This window comes from Anser cygnoides, chromosome 2 (genome assembly GCF_040182565.1).
Source record: "Anser cygnoides isolate HZ-2024a breed goose chromosome 2, Taihu_goose_T2T_genome, whole genome shotgun sequence".
Classification (NCBI taxonomy): domain Eukaryota; kingdom Metazoa; phylum Chordata; class Aves; order Anseriformes; family Anatidae; genus Anser; species Anser cygnoides.
In genome coordinates this window covers 81397706-81416038 of record NC_089874.1, presented here as the reverse complement: position 1 = coordinate 81416038, position 18333 = coordinate 81397706, and the positions used below count along the sequence as shown (strand labels likewise).

Below are 18333 nucleotides of genomic sequence, written 5' to 3'. Positions count from 1 at the left end.
CTGCAACGTGCAGAGCCCCCAACCCTCCCAGCTGCTGCCCCAGCACCGCGCCGCACCGTGCCTAATTCATCCTGCTGACAGGCACCGTTCATCAGCCTGGAGGTGGCACGGGGCTAGTGCTGCTCGGCTGCTTTGGTGGGACCCCTGCCCAGCACCGCGCTGGACCCTGGTACAGGTACCAGCAAGTGCTGGGATCTGCGCCACGGTGCCAAACCGCCCCGTGAAGATATTCTCATCACCTTGGTATCGAAATCAACAGCACCGCTATCAAACACTGCCTGGGAGAGACATCTGCTATCTAAATGGGTTGTATCAGATGAAAGGAATCGAGGCACAAAAATCCAGCACTTCACTTTTTCCTAAAATAATCAGTATTTTTAAGCAGTTTATCTGTTTATTAACAGGAAGATTTTAAAACATTTTGCTTGAGCTGACATTCTTTAATTATAATATTCACACTGCTGAATATGCAGTTACACCAGCAAAAGCTCCATTGTGAAAGAACGCGCAGATTCAATCTGTTTCTTTCTGTATATTTTTCTTACTTGTTCATGTGTTTTTTTTCCATTCATAATTATTTTTTGTTTGCTTCTCATATTTCTTCTTAAATATATGTGTTTTTTTTTTCTTACTCTGTTGTTCCACTTGAAAACACCAGGATTAGCATGCAGATGTTTTTTTGATCAGAGATTTTTTTTAATCATTCCCATTTTCCAAAGCCTATTTGGATAGCTGGGGATTTGTTTTTTTTTGCTTTGTTTGTTTTCAGCCCTGTCTTGTTGCTTTTCTTCTGATAAATGCTTTACCCTAGTCTTCTGAATGTAAACACCTTCTGTTTGCTATTGTTTTCTTAAGACAGCGTTTTAGAAAATAAACTATCTCTTCTAGTTAAATACCTCATGGGCTATGAGAACTCTACCAATAATCTTATATCTTCCATGTTTTTAGTGCTTTACTAACCATGAAATCTTAGGTCAAAGAGATACAGTTTTAGGAAGGTTTTGCCAAAAAAAAAAAAAAAATAAGGAGGGGGGGTTGAGCATGTCTGTCTGTTGTAAAATTGTGTTGTAAAACCTGTAAAAATTGCTTTCAGAATTCCCATTATAGGATTTACTGAATGTAGAGTAGGTTGAGGAGAAAAGAAAGGAACAATTTTTTATTTCTTAAAAAAGAATAATCCCCTCTTTAAATCAGCACCAACTGAAATTATGGCTGTCTTGTAATCTGCAGGCTAAGTTTCACAAGGGTTGAATTACACTTAATTTTTAGAAAGCTGAGAGGAGGAAAAGGTGTTCAGCAGCTTAGCCTGGGGAAACTGCCACCAAATGCCACTTATGCAAGGACCAGCCGAATGAGCACAACCCAGGTTGTTATCATCCATGAAACTGGCAGCATCCACCGTCATTAAATCTGTATTATAAACATTGAAGAGGTTCAGAAATGCCCTCTCTCTTGCATTAGAACAAGTAATCAATGGATTTTACAGGGCTGGTATTTCACTATAAATTTTTAATGTCGAGAAACTAAAGTTGAGGTGGGGGTTGTTCCATAACCCTGAACATTGCCAGTAACTAGGGTTTCCACCACTGCCATTTATTAGCTACATATCTTTTTATGAACTTCTCTGCCTGAAGGAGGAGAGGGAAGCTGGTCTGTATGCCATTCCTCCCAAGGAAAAGCCGCGTAAGATCACTTCAGCCAAAATTACCTTCAATGATGTGTGCTGGGCAAGCTTAGAAATGCCATGAACTTTAGTTGTGTGGAAGCTTGGCCAAATCAACAGAATGTGCTGCTCGTTTCCAAAGTTCATTTAATGTCTAAAACTTTGTTGGTTAATACCTCCCCTCTCATCCAGAACGATTCTGTTTTAAAGAGATTGAGTGTCGGCGTCCTGGCAGCCCTGAGGAGCAGCTCTGTGGCAGCCCCGCCGAGTCCAGAGAGAGCTCAGTTCAGCAAGGCACAAGCACAACCTACACAATTAATTTGCCTCTTAGAGAGCTTTCGCCATCACCATGCAGTGGACTGGATTACTGGAAAGGGGTATTGGCCGAAGTTAATAAGGAACAAGATGTTGAAATGTGAATTATCCCCTGAAAGTTTTTCTAGAAATAAGTAAATGCAACAGTCCACAGATGATGCTTTTTCCTTTTCTTTATAGCTAGACACCTCATAAAAAATGGATTTTTTTGAGTAAGTTCCTAAGACAAAGTATCTTTTCCTGCACAAGCGAAAGCAGGAGATTATCTCTTACCTGTAGCTATAATCAGGATAATATTACAAATCTGTTTTTCCCCTACAATCCTATTTCTTTTTGCTAAAGTAATTAATTTTTTTGTGGCATCACATACTTCAAGGAGAAAACACAAGATGACTGCTACAGCAGAGCAGCAAAGAGGGGATTTTTTTCTTTCTTGTTCTGCAATATTCAACAGAAAATGCTTTAGGGGTTAGTCATCTTTCTTTAAACCCGTGGCAGTTAAGAAGTGTTTTTCCAGCCCTTCTTCAGTGTCTGGTCATGAACAGACAACAGCAGAAGTTCTGGCAGCCCTGCAGCCCCTTTGCACCAGTACAGCTGAAGCAAGGACAATATGGGCAAGCTGCAAACCTCTCCCAAAAAACAGCAAGGTGTTTGTGCAGAAGTCTAGATGTGCGCTGTCTCCAGTGAGGGACCTGGGTGCATGAGGTTACACAGGGATTATCCTAAAGCTGCTGCCTCCTGTCTTGTAATCTAGTGATTTCCCACCCCAGCACAGCCATTTATTACAGTAAGAACACAATTTAGTATCTCTCTGAACCATTACTACCGAACGTATTGTAATTAGTTTCTGCTTGCGAAGCACTTGGACACGAAGGAACACTGTAAGTGCTAAGTCATTATCATTCACCTTTACTTAATACATTTCTGGTTTATTTAGCTGCTTGCGACCAAGGAGTCGGCATGTCTTTGGCCAGATTATACACGGATGAAGCCAGTGAGACCATAGGAACAGGGAGATGGAGCCCTGGAATCTGCCTTGCTCCAGAAAGCTGAGAGGTAAGTTTGCTGGTGATTTAATAAATTACTAGTTAGTAAGAAAGTAATAAATTATTGCGATTAAATTAACTGTATTGCCAATCCCACATCTCCAAATAAATCTTGAGTTGGATTGACTTGAAAATAGCTAAGATGATTATTCTTTTATCTTTACCCCTCAGTAGAGTTTATGCTTTCAAAGCTTTCTTTATATCCAAGAGCTAGATTTTTTTTTTTTTTAGAGAAAATTAAAATCCGTGTATAATAATATCTTTATCTTACCAACTCAGAGCTTTAAGAAAAATGAATGCTTAGAGTGGACAATAAGAAATGGTGCACGCAGGGGATTTGGAAATGAAACAAACACCACCAAGAATTAAAATATAAAGGTCTGATTTGTTGCCACCATTCACATCAGCTGAAAACAGTTTCATTAAAATCAATGGGTAAAATCTTAGCTTCTCAAACTCGTGGAAGTTCATTGAAAATGCTGGCAGAATCTCCAGTGGGGAGGGAAGAGCAACATTTCAATGTAAATAAGAGTGAGTGTAGGTCCTGTCATTTGACCAGACTGTCTAAATGACTGAAAACTAGATCATGTCCTCAGGTGTTATAGTTTTCATGTTTCTGTTTTGTTTTTCCCTTGGAGGAATACTGATTTGGCTGTCTTACGAAACGAAACTTCAGGCTGAATTTCATGTCTAACCTAGACTTCAGTGGAAGAAAAAGGTGTCTGTGTGAGATGAACAGCTATATGCATTTTAGATTCATATACATCTATTCCTAAGAGGATAAAACCCATTCTATTTATGAACGTATGCCACATGGTCTCTTTTGCAAGCTTATGTTTCTGTTAAGGTGCGCATCTACAAAGCATAAATACAGATTCTGCAAACCCCAGTGTGCAGGTTTGCAAACTCCTATCTAAGTGAGTTATCACTGGCTTCATGAAATAACTTCTCCACTGTAATTGAGCAAACGATCTGCTCCAGGGTACAAAGACCTTAAAAGCTAGTAATACAATACTCTTTGTAAAAAAAAAAATTGAACTCAGCATGAGTAAGGATTACTTATGAAAAGAAGGACACTGATACTTCAAGCTTAAGTTATCCGGTTCCTTTTCAGAAACTATTCTCTAGTGGGTAGTTGCAGTACTGTGGATGTATGTGGTCCCCTCTTTTCTGTTTCCCCTCCATCACAGGAGATGTTACAAGTCAAGGTTTTAAAATTTAAACACGTGGCCAGAATGTATCAGGTATATCACTGCAGATCTTTCACTGCATGACTAGAGTGTGCGAAAAGTTAATTCCACCCTGAGATAAGAGGCTGCCCTGCCTGTAGCTCTCTGCAGATATGAGAAAACAAAAGCTATGGCCTCTCTGAGTGACTCAGTGTGTTGTACAGGGGTCCAGAGGTTCAGGAATCCTTTCCTTGCCTGACTCCATGGCAGATCAGTTACTCTGGGATGAGCATTTATTCTTTTTTTTTTTTTTTTTTTCAATCTTGTTACTGATGCAGTCCTTTTGCAGTGTAGACACTTGACAGCTGTGGAGGCTGAAGACCTTTATTTATCCACAGAACAGATAGTGGATAAACAGCAGCAAAGAAAGTTTCTGCAGCTTGACAAGGAGCCTCACGCCTGTTCTGCGGGGACCGTGCCTGGGTGCTGGCTAGCAGTGCTGCTCTCTGTGCCACTTCTGCCACTGGCTCATGGGCCAGTGCCACTGAAGGTCTCAAGAGATGATGCTGTTAATACAACCCCCACTATTTATTTTCCCTCTGTGAAAGGGAATGAAACTACTTGTTTTGCTTACACAGTCCTCTGAAGAGCCATTAGGTGGTACTGATGGTGCTTTTGACTGCTGGCATCTGTTCTAGCTGGGTTTTGAGCAAGGGCCTTGAAGGTAGAGGGCTTTCAAAACCCGTCTGCTTGCCAATCCCCTGAGGTATCCCAGCTATGTGGATATCAACATACTGAAAGATGTGTGATACCAGCCAGCAAGCCAGGTGCTCCCAGTGGCAGAGTAATAGTTTTATTGAAAGAGACAGGCATGTGAGGGTGAGGTGTGAAGTAAAGATACAAAATTTCTCTTGCAAGGCCTTTTAAACACTCTCACTGAATTATGTTTTTCAAATAGCGTTAGTTAAAAGCTTTTGGAGAGTGTTCTGTGCTGTTCCCACATAGCCCTCCCCCAGAGGCATCTACCAAACCACAGCATTGTGGGAAAAAGACAAATGCTATGAGTCTCTCTCTTTCTTTTTGAAAAAAAAAAAAAAAGAAAGAAAGAAAGAAAGAAAGCATTTTAAAGGCTGTTAGAAGGAAATATATTCTTTATAAATCCATTTAATATGGTCCACAAGTGTCATTCTACATTTCTTTCCTTGACAGTCCTGTTTTGCTTTCAAGTGCCAGTGGCCTGCATGGTAATGGTGCACCATGAGCCAGGCTGTCATCACACGCTCCTCATCCTGAGCAGAACACAGGTCAAAATGCAAACTCCTATGCCCAAAAGAACTGTTTTTTTTTTTTTTTGCTTTGTTTTGTTTTTCCTGATAGAGATAAACTCCCACAGACAATCAAAATGTCCCTTCTGGTATGAGATACTTCCACATCCTTTTCCTTCTTTGCTTAGGGCTTTTAAAGAGATCATTTCTGCAGGACCTAGGGTTCAGCCTCCTATTTTTAGCACAGCATCCATGCTTCTGGCTTTGCATGGTCAGGGTTAGAGCTTAGAAAGCAAAGCTGAGTATTTATATTGCAAGGTATGTGAGTTGTGTCACAGAGCCAAGTACTCGGGAGTACAGAAAGCTTGCAGTTTGAAGGTATATACCTTGTTCTGCACTGCAGACAGCAATGAGAAGGCTGCCTCCGTGAAAATGTACCCCTGCCTTTGGCATCCATTCAGTCAGGCAGAAGCAGCACATAGCCCAAGTGCTCCAAAGCATCCACTACCTTGTGGTCACAGAGGCTAATTCATCAGATAGTAAAGGTGATGACAGTTCCTTAAAGTTACTTGAGATACGCGTGGATTTACTCCAATTAAGGACTTGGCCCAGATTGGTTTTTTTTTTTTGGTCTTTTTTTAATGCATTAGCAGATGGCAAATATGCACTGAACGCAGCCAAACTACTGGTTTTTGAGGGCAATGACTGCTTGCAATGCTAATTTGGGGTTTTATGTTTATGCAAGCTAACCTGAAGGGACACATTTCAGGGCTGGTTTGAAGCAGCAGAAAGACTCAATCTGTAAAGTGCAGAGCTGGGTATCGGTAACCCATTTAAAGCTGGGGTGTGGATGCAGGGCTGTCTCTGTACTCATTCTGAAGAGATTCAGAAAATAAGGTAGGAGGAGATGCTAAGAGGTCACCTACTTCATGCATTTCCCTCATTCATTCATTCATGTCAAGATGAAATCACTTGCACAACATGGACGTCAGTTCAAGTCTCCAAACACCTTCATCGTGTGAAGGTATTTGACTTTATGGTTTGGATTCAGGCCAGCTGACACTCCACCACAGGCTGATAACCACATGTTCTTCTAGAAATGACATCCACACGAGAAAAATTTAAGTGCACTGGTGTGTGGTAGAACTTCATTAGTAATCAGCATCTAAAGGTAGACATTCAGAGAGGTGTATAAAAGAAACATTCCCTGATTTTTTTTTTCATCTAGCAGTTCTTTTGACCCAAACACCATGTCTGTGACTGCAAACTGTGCCATTCTACTGCAGACTGATGTACAGCAAAGTCAACATTTCCCACAAAACTTTGTTACTGTGGAAAGCAACCCAGTATAACCATAAAATACCTACTGACCATGGTTGGACATTTTACTGTCTAGTTCAGACTGTGCAGCCACGCAATAGGAAAGAAATAGGATTTTATACATTCTGGGGAATGACGATTAACAAAATAAAATACCACAGGCCATTTTTTTTCTGGACACAGTTCTATCTGTTAATACAGTAGAAAGACATGTGAAACAGGGCAGAATTTGTCCAGAAGACCACTGAGGCTTCTTCATGTAAGATGTTCTTGTGCATTACTTTCAATATATTGCATTTTTTTCATGTCTGATTCATTTAAGGGAACCAATAAGCCATCTTTGATGTTTAATTTACACATCTATAACAGGGTAGTACTCGCTTAGCCACTCTGTTGTAATATGATTTGCTGCAAAGCTAGCCACAGTTTGGTCAAATACTCCTACAACGAAGACTGATTTCTCCGAACATATTTGCCAGCTGGGACTCTATTAGGTTAGCACAGTGCTTCATGCAATTAAGAACTGTGGGGACTAATGTAAGACCAATAAATAATAATATGTTGTTGTAGAATACTTTGGATAAATAATTCATTTCACAGATTAAGTATGAACTGTTTGCTCATGCTGTTTGCTATGTCACTGGCCACCGAAGTCCCATGACATTGCTTCTGCTCTTGGGCTGCATGGTTGAGGATTTTTCATGGGAGAGAGTGAAGGGAGCTCACTGCTCTCAGTTCCTGGGCATGTCCACTGTTGATAATTTATTTATGCGTTTTCTTCTGCTTTCTTGGACCAGTTTTTCAGCTCACATTAATCATTACATCTCCCCAGAAGTCAAAGGAATAAGATTCATTTGTTCTCTTTTGACTGAGAATGTGACTAGTTAAAATTTCAGCCAGAAATGTAGGATAGAAACCTTGAGTGTCACTAATCCCGGATCCAAGGGACTTACTCCTCACAGATACTGCGTAGTCCCTGATTCAGCACAATCTTTTGAGCATTTGCTTAAATCCCACTGACAGTAATGGCCCACAAGCACACGCTGAATGCAAGCGCCACAGGAAAACATTCTGATTGCACTTCTCAGACTTCTCCTAACACCTTGAAATGTGAATACAGCCCTAAAACTGAAAGTTAGTTTGTCACAACCTGAAAAGCCAGGCATATGAGAGATCTTCCTCTGAATGTGTTAGTGCTCGTTTTTGCTTTGAAGAACCAGCAGTTTTCAGATTATGACTCCAGTATTTTAAAGCTTAAAGCCCTCAAGTCCAAGACAAAAACTAAGTTATCGATTAAAAGAAAAGCCATGGAGGTGTTGAGAGTTCAAATAAAGCAATGAAGATGCTTAAATACCAGCATTTCTTTTGAGCCTTTTAGTGTCTTACTGACTAGGGAAACTCAAGAGGACAAGAATCACATCTTCCTTGCTGTGAACCAGTTGAGCTCGTAGCCCCTAGTTGACAATCTTTTCCCTTAGCTCTACAGGCTATGACCACCACATCTAACCCTTGGTGAAATGAGTGTTAAGTCTGCTGAAGAGTAACAGAAATGGAAATAAACAGAGGGGAAAAAAGAAAGAAAAAGAAGAAGATATGCCATACAATTTCCTGAAGCAGCTGAACCTGGAGAGGAAAAAGTCAAAGGGAACATTAGGTCAATTTGAAAATAGCAAGATAACAGAACAGACTGTTGTTGTTATTTTCTATTTGAACATTAAAATAAATAAATAAAAAATAGCCTTGCCTGCAGTGGAATGAATTCCACTGTGTTGCACTAGGGTGCATGTCTTTGGCCTGCCTTTGTGAGCGAAGTTTGGCCAGCAGAGATACTGGTATGTACTCGCCTCCCCCTTCCACCTGGTAGCATCCTCCTTCCTGGGCTGCCTCTGTTACAACAGAAATCGACAGCTCCTGCTCCACTGCTTCCCAGAACACAGCAGCAGGATCACCCCCTGCCTTCTCTCCTAGCAGAGGCTGCCCAGCAGTAACCTAATAAGCAGGGCAGAGAGGCTCATCGAAAAACATCACTGAGAAAGAGATACAACTAGTTGCATCAAAGAAATGTCAAAAATGAAAATTCTTCTCTCTGAGAAGGTATGTCAGGCAAGCCTCAGTCGTGTATATCTGGATTTCACCCTCTAAAGTAACATTAGCTGGACAACGTTCAGCTCCTAGGCTTGCAGATCTCAGCCTGACTCTACCATGTGCCAATCCCTTCCATCCCAGTGGACTTCAGGGGCAGTGAAAAGCAGCTGAGCCCAGCAAGAGGCAAAATTCATCATTTTGCAGGATGAGACCCATCCCATGACACAGGAGGCCAGCTTTTCCTCTGACGTGTGTGAGGGGATGAGGTGCGAAAAGATGAGTACAACAAACTGGTGCTGGCAGTGCTCACACAAGCAATGTTTCCGAACCAGCAATGGTAATAATAAAAATAATAAATAATGAAAATGTAAACCTGGGTAAGGTTTCTCTTAGATGCAAATTAAGATTTAAATATAAAAATGATAGGCTTGTGCTAATCCTTCTTAGGAAGTCATAAATTGTTAATCAGACCCTAGGCGGTGTTGTTTAATACCAACTTTAATAAAATAGCTGCCTGAAGCACAAAGACAGTTGGGATCCTGACTCTAAAACTTTGGTAGCTTCATCCACATTTTTGTAGCCCGAGGCTCTTATACTACTATTGATACCAACTCCTTTGAAATATGCTCATTTTTTAGGCTGCTAAATTATTAAACACCTTATTAGTAGAAAGATTAGATGGAAGAGAAGCCATCTCTGTATGATGGAAAACGGATTGGAAGAGGAAGAAAAAGTTGAGGGAATATTTACATAAAAGATACAGCTCTGTTGTTGATATACGGAGGTAATCCATAATCCATAATTCATTTAAGAAATGAACCCATCAAATTACATCACAATGGATGACAAATTGCTACTGTTGAGCTATCCTATGATAAATTACATAGAGTCATTGCTGTCAGAGTAAAACTTGTCTGAGATTGAGAAAGCAAAGTCACTAGAAGGTTCTTCCCCTTGTTGTTTCATAGGATCTATATCACCCACAGTGTTTCACATTTCCATCACACACTTTGGTGGCGTAGCAAAAGTTCCCTTGTACGGGGCAACCACAAAGTCTACCAAGTTAAAACTATCCTGAAAATCACAAGAAAGAGGAAAGGCAGAAGAAGGAGAAACGTTTCTTGTCTATTCCTTATCAATACTTGTCAGTCAGGTGAACAGATCTTTAGACTCAAAAAAAAAAAAAGCAAAAAGCAGTTACATCTTTAAGTGCAATGCTTTCCCCCTGTATGTCCACAGCAGCTTGTTAGCATGCTAATTGTTTGGTTTAATATGCAACACAGAGCAAACATGCTACTTTGAAGTGCTTATTCATGATGTCGTGGATATTAGTGTATATTTCTTAATTACACAACAGGACAATCATTTCCCCCTTCAACCTACACTTTCTGTTGCTCTGATTGGTTTCTCTAACTAGCCAGAATAATCATTTTGCCACACAGAAGCAGATAAGGAAAAAAAAAGTAAACAATTTTAAAAGCCATTTTAATTTAATAACAAATTGGGAGCTGTACTTTGTGTTAAATTAGCACTGCAAGCCTCATAGTAATTCAAGGCAAGCTTTCTTGTTCGTTACTGCTTAATTAATCAGTCCTGTTTCCATCTAAATGAAAAGTTTTCTCTCTCTCCCTATCATCTCTAATATCTCATTTCAGGCAGCACATCAAGTTAATCTTGCTTACATTAGCAACTTATTTTGAATGGCTCAGCTCAGTTATTTACAATAATTCATCCCATCCCAGCTTGCAGCTGAATCCTGCTTGTGCTCTGCTCCACTCGGACGGTCACAGCCCCTGGTACACCAGCAGGTGCAGAGCAAGCTCACCCAGCCCCGTGACACAATGTGTGAGGACAGAGACCTACTTCCAACGCACTGATGTCTACTGAACTTTTGGCTTCCCGATGTGTCTTGTCTTCCCAGAGGCAACATGCAGAGAGCTGGGCGAAGGATCATTTTGTTATAAAACAACAGATGAGCTTGAAACAATCCGATAGAAGAACAGAAATAGGGAAGGGAAGGAGAAAATAGGAAGTTGGGTGGTGCCTGGAAATACGTCCTCATCACCCTTTATACAGCACGTCCCATAAACAGAGCTGGAATAAACATGAGTCTTGCACTACCATCAGTGGTACATATAAAAAATAACAAACCTTAATCCATTTCCCCTTCAAAGGAAGTGAAGAATGGGACTTTAAGCAGCAGCTGGGTGAGTGTCTCCTTCATGTGCTCACCTCACCATTCACAGAGCTGAAAGCTGTTGCCACAGCCATAATATACTACTTTCTGTCACCGCCATAGCCAACTACACTAAGTTTGGGAATTAACAAAACATCCCAGGTGTTTTGGATTGCACTGACCTGGCCCCGGCCAACCACTTACTGAAGCTGTGACCTCTGGTAGCCCTCCAGTCTGTGCGCCCACTGTTTCTAGGTTCAGCCTCCAGGAGAAAGTTTTCTGGTTGTCTCCTGCAGCTCAGATGCCTGCCAGGGTCAGGAGGGCTGCTACAAATCCCCTTCCCTCTTCAGGCAGCACTGCTGCTCCAGCAGCTCCGTCCCCGATGACCCGGAGAGGTAACTGATACTTGCTGGGGTAAGGGCTCGAAACTAAATCTGCATCTGAAGTGCTTGAACCACGTGAAGGCTGCTTTTAATGCCAGTTTGGCCAAACATAAATGCTTCTGTAATAAACACAAAATATGCTTAATTAAACGAGCCATTCCAAGTGGACAAAAGCTGTCCCCGAGTAACCCCGGTATTTACTTTTGCTCCTCCAAGATCCAGGATGGTATTTCAAGAGGAAACAAGGATGTGCAGTATATTTTAATCTCCTAGGTTTGCAACAACCAGCTTCTGACCTCACAATTACCAGCATGGTTGAAATTACAACCTGTTGCTAAGGAAAACTCTATCATACCTTAAAGTAGCTGTGATATCAAGTAGCTTTGAGATATCTGTCAAATGGATTGCAGGAGATTAATGGGGAGCTGTTTTAGAAATCCTGTAAAAGACAGCCTAAAATGTTAAAATATGATAATACATTTCATTTAATAACAATATAAATTCTGTGCTGAGAAAAGAGGGAGCTTTTTTTTTTTTTTTTTTTTTTTGTTAAGAGGAAGAGAAATCCTTTCTACAAATCAGAGCGCACAGGTCTGTTTCTGACGGGAAACGCTGCTCTGAAATGCGCTGAATTTCAAAGCTGCTTGAGATTAGATGGTCTGTGGAATTGTGCTGATGGCTGTAAATATTCATAAATAAGATGCACTGGGCCAGCATTTTCCCCTCAGATGTGTATGCACTTTCTCTTAAGTACAGACAACCTGAAGGCACAGGCACCTGAAGGAGGAGTTTGAGCTAAGCGTTGGCTTTAGAGGCGCGACGCTTGTGCAAAGGAAAGATGCTCCTGCTACATTCAGGCATCCCTGCTCTGCATCCCCCCCTGACTTCCCCTAGCCACCGGTGGAAGCAGCAGCACAGCAGGGAACCCAGCTCCACGCTGTGTGAACGAGCCAGGGCCATATCACTTACTGAAGGGAGGTCAGTGGGAAATGATGATCATTCCTCACGCAGTGGTTTCCACCCGTACTTTTCCTCATCTGCTGTTTAGGGACACCAAGTTTACAAATTTTCAGAGGTCACCGTTTGGTCAGCACTGAATTAATCGGGGAGCTGTAAACACTGCCTTACAGGATCCTGACATCTCGATCCAGGAAGGCACTTAGGAATTCAAACAGTCTTGTGGACTTTGGTGCAGTGTGGTGGTATGTTTAAAAGTAAACATGTCTTTAACAGCTTTCTGCTCTGGGACCAGGTATGATAAGGCAGAGAGAGAGAAGAGCACTGCTTTGTTTATAGCAGAAATAACTTGGCAATTATCAGCAGTGAGAAGGGAAGTACAGTAGCAGGACATTCATATTATTTAGACTTAAATGGAGTTTAGATGAAATACAGAGTTTTATAAAAGTGGTTGGCACAGCACAGATTGCTTAAAGGGATGTGGCTGGTGGACTTAAAAGTTGCTTCTGCATCTTTTTCCCTTTCAGCAGTGACAGCTAAATTGAGCACCAATTTCACAAAAGGAATTTGCTCTCTGAAAGGGATTCTAACTCCATATATTCCTGCTCTGTGATCTCCCAGAGCACTCTTCGCAGTGTGAAAATGAGGAAATAGGCTCTCTTGAATCCTTACAGTGGCTGCTCTGTTTGTAAGGCCAGCTCCAAAAGCATTAGGGCACAGTGGGTTGCATGCAGCTCAGAGCCTGGTGCTCTTTGGATCAGACCCCACCACATAGCTTGCAAATTCAAGGCATCTTTTTTGTTTGCATGTCTTCCTGCCTCTCCCTCTATTTATTTACTCCCGGATCAATACCCATGGCAGGGGTGTTGGTGTGCGCCATGTCCTTATTCAGGTAACTTTCCTTTGGCTCACCTTCATAGCTATGTGCTAGGAATACTGCTCCTTAGATGTTTACAAAGCAGGGGTGCTTTGAAATGAATTCCTACAGGCACAGAGGTGAAGAAGAGAGTGGAGCGTGACCTCTGGCTGCCCCAAGCCACAGGCAGCAGCATGCAGAAGAAGCAGCTTTTTATGAGACTTCTTTATCCCCTCCTGTCTCACAGGCATAAGTAGGTGGGAATGGACAAGGCAGGGAATGGCAAAGAAACTCTGTGGCTGCTCCAACCAGGCCAATGCGGAGAGGAAGGTCATCTCCACCTTGCTTAGGGACAGCTCAGACTACTGTCCCCTGAGGATAAAATATTCAGTCTTGTCCCAGACTGCTCTGGAGCTACCCGGCCTCCCCCTTCCCCTCGGCACAGAACACGACTGAACAAACAAGCAAAAGACATCCAGAAAGTCCTTTGGGAAGAGAGCGTCAAAGCGGCTACAAGGAGTCCTTGAGAAAAATAATTGGCTTTCTTCTGGATGAAAAAAGAGACCCAAATCTGTTTTTTTTTCCCCAGACATTCTTTGATCAGCTCCAACAACTTGAGTAAGCAGCAGAGAGGTGGGAGGGTTGACTGCAAGCTGCACTCGCTGTAGATCCTGGTTCAGCATCCCTGCTGTGCTGCGGACTCCTGGCATGACCTTGGGCAAGCCACTCACCTCCGCTGTGATCCGCTTCCCCCCTCCGTAAAACAGGGCTGGCTGCAGAGGCCAGCCTCTCTGGGGGCTGCGTGGTGAAGACGTGCATTTTTAGACGGTGGAACACTCAAATAGCTTTTGAGTGATGGCCCCATGTAGATCGACGACGCCTTGTCCCTTGTGTGGAGCAAGACCACCAGACATCCACAGAGCATCTCACAACGGTAAAGTGCTATTTTTGTGACATGATACTATAAGCTATTTCGCTTTCTTTTTGTCCGTGAAGATGCTTTTGTCAAATAATGATTGCCAGACTAATGACACCCTAAAGTTACAAACCACCGGGCACTCAAAGAGAATCAATTCAGCAAGGAAGCTGTTTTCACCTGAATGCTTAGGGCAAAACTTAAAGCAACCATGCTTTTAATTGTTATTTTTGTTAATGTAGTGGAACTGGGGGGGAAGAGGACACGTGGATTTCCTTCTAAGCGAGAGGGCTTTCCCCTGGGCGAGAGCATCAGTACAGAGGTCGGTCCCTGTGCCGCTTGGTGTCCGCACCCTGCTGGGACCTCATGGGGTGTGTGGTCTCCCACCAGCCGCCTGTCCCACGTGCAGAACAAACCTGGATTCCCACCTCCTTCGAGAACCCACTGCTGGGTTACCATCAGAGGCAAGTATTTCTTTGAGCCTGGTCCCACCAAAGCTGAGCTGGGTGCTAATGATGGTGTTGATTGAGCAGCCTTCGTGCTTATAGGAGCTATTCACTGACGACTGAGAGGCAGCAGTTAGGGAGAAGGCAGCTCTGTCTCACACCCAGACCAGCACGCACTTGCAGTACCTGGGGAAACGACTTGTTTTTAATTTCTGTGCTAATTTCCAGTTCCTGCTGACCCTTCTCCTAGGTGCTCCTGCTCTGGTTCCGTGATTAGATGCAGAAGTGGGAAAGAAACACTACCTATTATCTTGCAGGTGGCTGTAAACATTACAGCAAGATAATGGAATTAGTTTAGCTGAGAGGAATTAAGGTACCCAGATAGGACAGAACCGATCCCATTCATAAAGTGCTCTCTTCTGTGTGCTGCGATGTGTCATTAGGGTAGAGCCGTGGGGATACAATGGGTATTTATGTTGCAAATCAAATCCAATAGTCACATTCTGGCTATAACCGAGCACTTTCTGAATATATAGAAATATATATGTATATCCTGGCAAGGCAGGCTAATTAATCCATAAAATATCTGCCCGCAATGCCAGAATGATGCCATTATTGAGCAGGTTACTTAAAACATAGCAAGGTTGGCACCGTTCCTGAGCGCAACCAGATGGAAGTGTGTCTGCTCTTTGCGTGTGTGCTTGGTGGAGAGGACGGCATGGGGACTGCGTCTTGTGGCTGGGGTGAGATGAAGCCGTGTCAGTGCAATGGTGGACGTCGCAGCACAGTTTCGAGGGCTCTGGCACCGTCACAGTAAAGCAACCACTGTGTCAATTCCAGATTCTTTTTGGGGGTCCAGCACCGTAACTCATGGAGAACCCCACGCCAAATGCACCTTTTCTGCACTGGCAGGGCCCACGGGCTCCCCACCACAAAGGCACGGTCTCTCTTCCCCACCAGCATTGCCCCTTGCTGCTGTAAGGGGGCTGCACCTTCGGGGAAACTGTTCTGGTTTGCTTTGGAAGAGGGAAATACTGAGAGGGGAGGGCAGCTCCATGGGATGGGATGTACTGACCAGCCACGTTAATTCACTCACTCTAAAAAGAGTCCTGAACTACAGTTATGCTGATTTCTTCAGGGAATGCTCCTGTTAACAAACAAAGGTATAAATACAAATATTCACAATATTTGTTTGGGCCTTTCAATGCCAAGCACACAGCCAGGTAAATAAATAAAGTGAGAGACAATGTTGGCAGCCGGCCACACCTGGAGTAAGTACCAGGGACGGTCATGGGTGCAAGGCTGGAGAAGGCTGCCTGAATTAGGGAGGGGAAGCCACTGGTGGGCAATGAGGATTGGGGCGCACAGCAGTGCCCTAGGGAAGCTGGGGAGCCTGAGGCTGGATGGACCCCCAGCAGATATGGGGCAGTTGTTTGGGAAGGGTGAGAGAAGCTCTTAGGGTGAGATGTACAGCAAGAAGAACCCACACCAATGTGAGGAGGAGCACTCAAAAAAAAAATGACTTAAAAAACGCTTTTATGCAGCACTTTCTCCACCTAGCTCTCCTGCAGTGTCACTCACAACGCGACCCCGAGAGGATGACTTTTTCTGTCACTTCCCTGGTTAGCATAAGGCTGCTGGTGTTTTGCATTTATTATGCATTCTTCGAGGGTGTTTTTAAAACTCAAACAGGGACTACTAATTTGCCCTGTACCTTTTGTTAAGCAAATAGACAGAAAGCAGCAGAGTTTAATCACGCTAAATGTCCCCTCTGCATCTCTTCTCTCCCCATCCTGAACGAAAGGAGCTGAGATGTCAAGACATCTCCCCTCATTTCTCCAGCCCCCTTGGAAAGGGCTGCCATGACTAAGCAAGCAGCACCAGCAAGCCAGCTGCTGCCAGATTTTATCTCCACCAGAGCACATTCGGGCACTTAGGCTGCAACTCGAACCCCGCATAGAGTCCATGGAAGAGATTGGGTTCGGCAGCACGCGGAGCCGTCTGCTGATGGGGGGCTCGCCTCCAAGGTTTCTGTTGGAAAGGAGCCGAATTTGGCCCCCGGTGGGGGTGAGGATAACCGCAGCTACGGTTATCTGCCTTGTTTCTGAGAGCTGGGAACCAAAGTAATTATTTAGAAACAAAGCAAAAAGAAGCAACCCCCCAATGACTCCAAGCCTTTGAAGAAAGCAGCACAGTTGGTGCAGCTAGCGGTGGCTTGAAGGGGTTAATTAAGAAGTCTCCCTGACACCCAGCTCCCAACACGGGGCCTCTCCGTGGCATTTCCTGCACACGCACGATAATCAAAAGATACTGAAAACCAATTCTGTTTTATTCTGGTATAATTGCAACGGAGCCACCAGAGGAATTGCAACCATTATGCAGGATGAGGCACCATCGCAGTGGGGCCTGCTGTTTCCAACGGATTTTACCCACTCGTTCTTATAGATTTCAGCTACCTTTCGTTTCAGTAATTAGCCACCATTTCCAAGGAGATCCATAAGCAATTTCCTGCCCATCTTGAGCCATACTGCTATGAGATTGCACTAGCAACTGAGCAGAGTTTAAAAGTAGTCAACGAAGGGCAGACAGCATGCTAAAAAGTTAAGCAAGAGATGGATGCCACCATTTAACAGCAGAGAAATGTCGATGCCCTCTGGATCTGCTCGACCACTGCAAAAGGCACAGGCACCCGCTGGGCACCCAACGGCGATTCCTTCCCAACCCCAATTTTTGCATTGCAGGAGTCTATAACACCAAGCAGGTCGGCGTGCTGAAATCTTCAGCCAAAGCAAAAATCATGGAGCAGACCCGAGGGGGGACGATCCTGCCCGAGGGACCCGGCGTGCCTTCGGGTCGCCGAGCGGAGGAGCTCAGGTCGGATCTCGGCTGGGGAGCTGCACAGGCACGAGCACAACTTCCACCAAGTTTACATTGGGTTCAAGATCTTCAGCAGAAAGGAGCCGGGGGGAGGAAGCATTTTTTAATGCATGTGTTTTGCTTTCAAGGAAGTCTCTCAGCTAAATATTTTTGAAACAGCAGATGGCAAAACGCAAACTTTATGAAAGGGAAGGCTGCCTTGAGCAGCAGGTTACTGCTTGCAGGGGAAAGCTGTGCAAGGGCGGGAGGGAGAGAGGAGTCAGAAGTTAAGATGCATATTTCTAGCTGAACAACTTGGTTGGAAAATGACAACCATGTCTATAAATGTGCTCTTTGGAGTGCTGGCATGGCAATATGTAAGAGCTGTGAACTGGTGTGAAAGCTAAAATACCTAGAGGGACTAATAAGTCCCCATGGGGACCCCAGTTTGCCAGGTCCTTAAGTGGCTGCAGAGAATAATTGCAGAGAACTACAACAGGACTGAATCAATGCCACTTTCCCTGAAAAAAATAAAATAAAATAAAAAATGTATTTCTGCCTCTGATTATGTTGCTCTGCAAGGACTGGCTGCCTGCCCCCCCTGCCTCCTCCACCTCAAAAGTCAACTGCAAGCCACTAGAAATATGTCCAGAAAGATTATGGTGCAGCTGAAAGCCAGAAGCATATGAGATTATATATTTACCGGTGCCGTGTCAGACAACATCTGAGAAGAGAGGAGAGGAAAAAGGGATTCAGCCCTGCAGTCTTTATTAGCATGTTTGGGCTGTTTAAAGGAGCTATCCAATTGTGCCATTGCTGCCAGGCCTCTAAAACTGTATATATCCATGATAAAGGAATCTACTTGATCTTGATCACAAGC

At 43.5% G+C, this 18333-nt stretch overlaps 1 protein-coding gene and 1 long non-coding RNA gene across 5 annotated transcripts in view; one reads left to right on the top strand and one right to left on the bottom strand.

The window, feature by feature from the left end:
• The window catches only part of LOC106039921 (uncharacterized), a 60361-nt gene extending 51259 nt beyond the window's left edge, over positions 1–9102 (top strand). For both annotated transcript variants that reach the window (XR_010829498.1, XR_010829497.1), the window contains 2 exons: positions 2916–3034; positions 8257–9102. This is a non-coding gene — a long non-coding RNA (uncharacterized lncRNA). The remainder of the gene's footprint in view (positions 1–2915; positions 3035–8256) is intronic.
• Positions 1–18333, bottom strand: part of CDH6 (cadherin 6) — a 104981-nt gene that overhangs the window by 84453 nt on the left and 2195 nt on the right. The window lies entirely within an intron of this gene.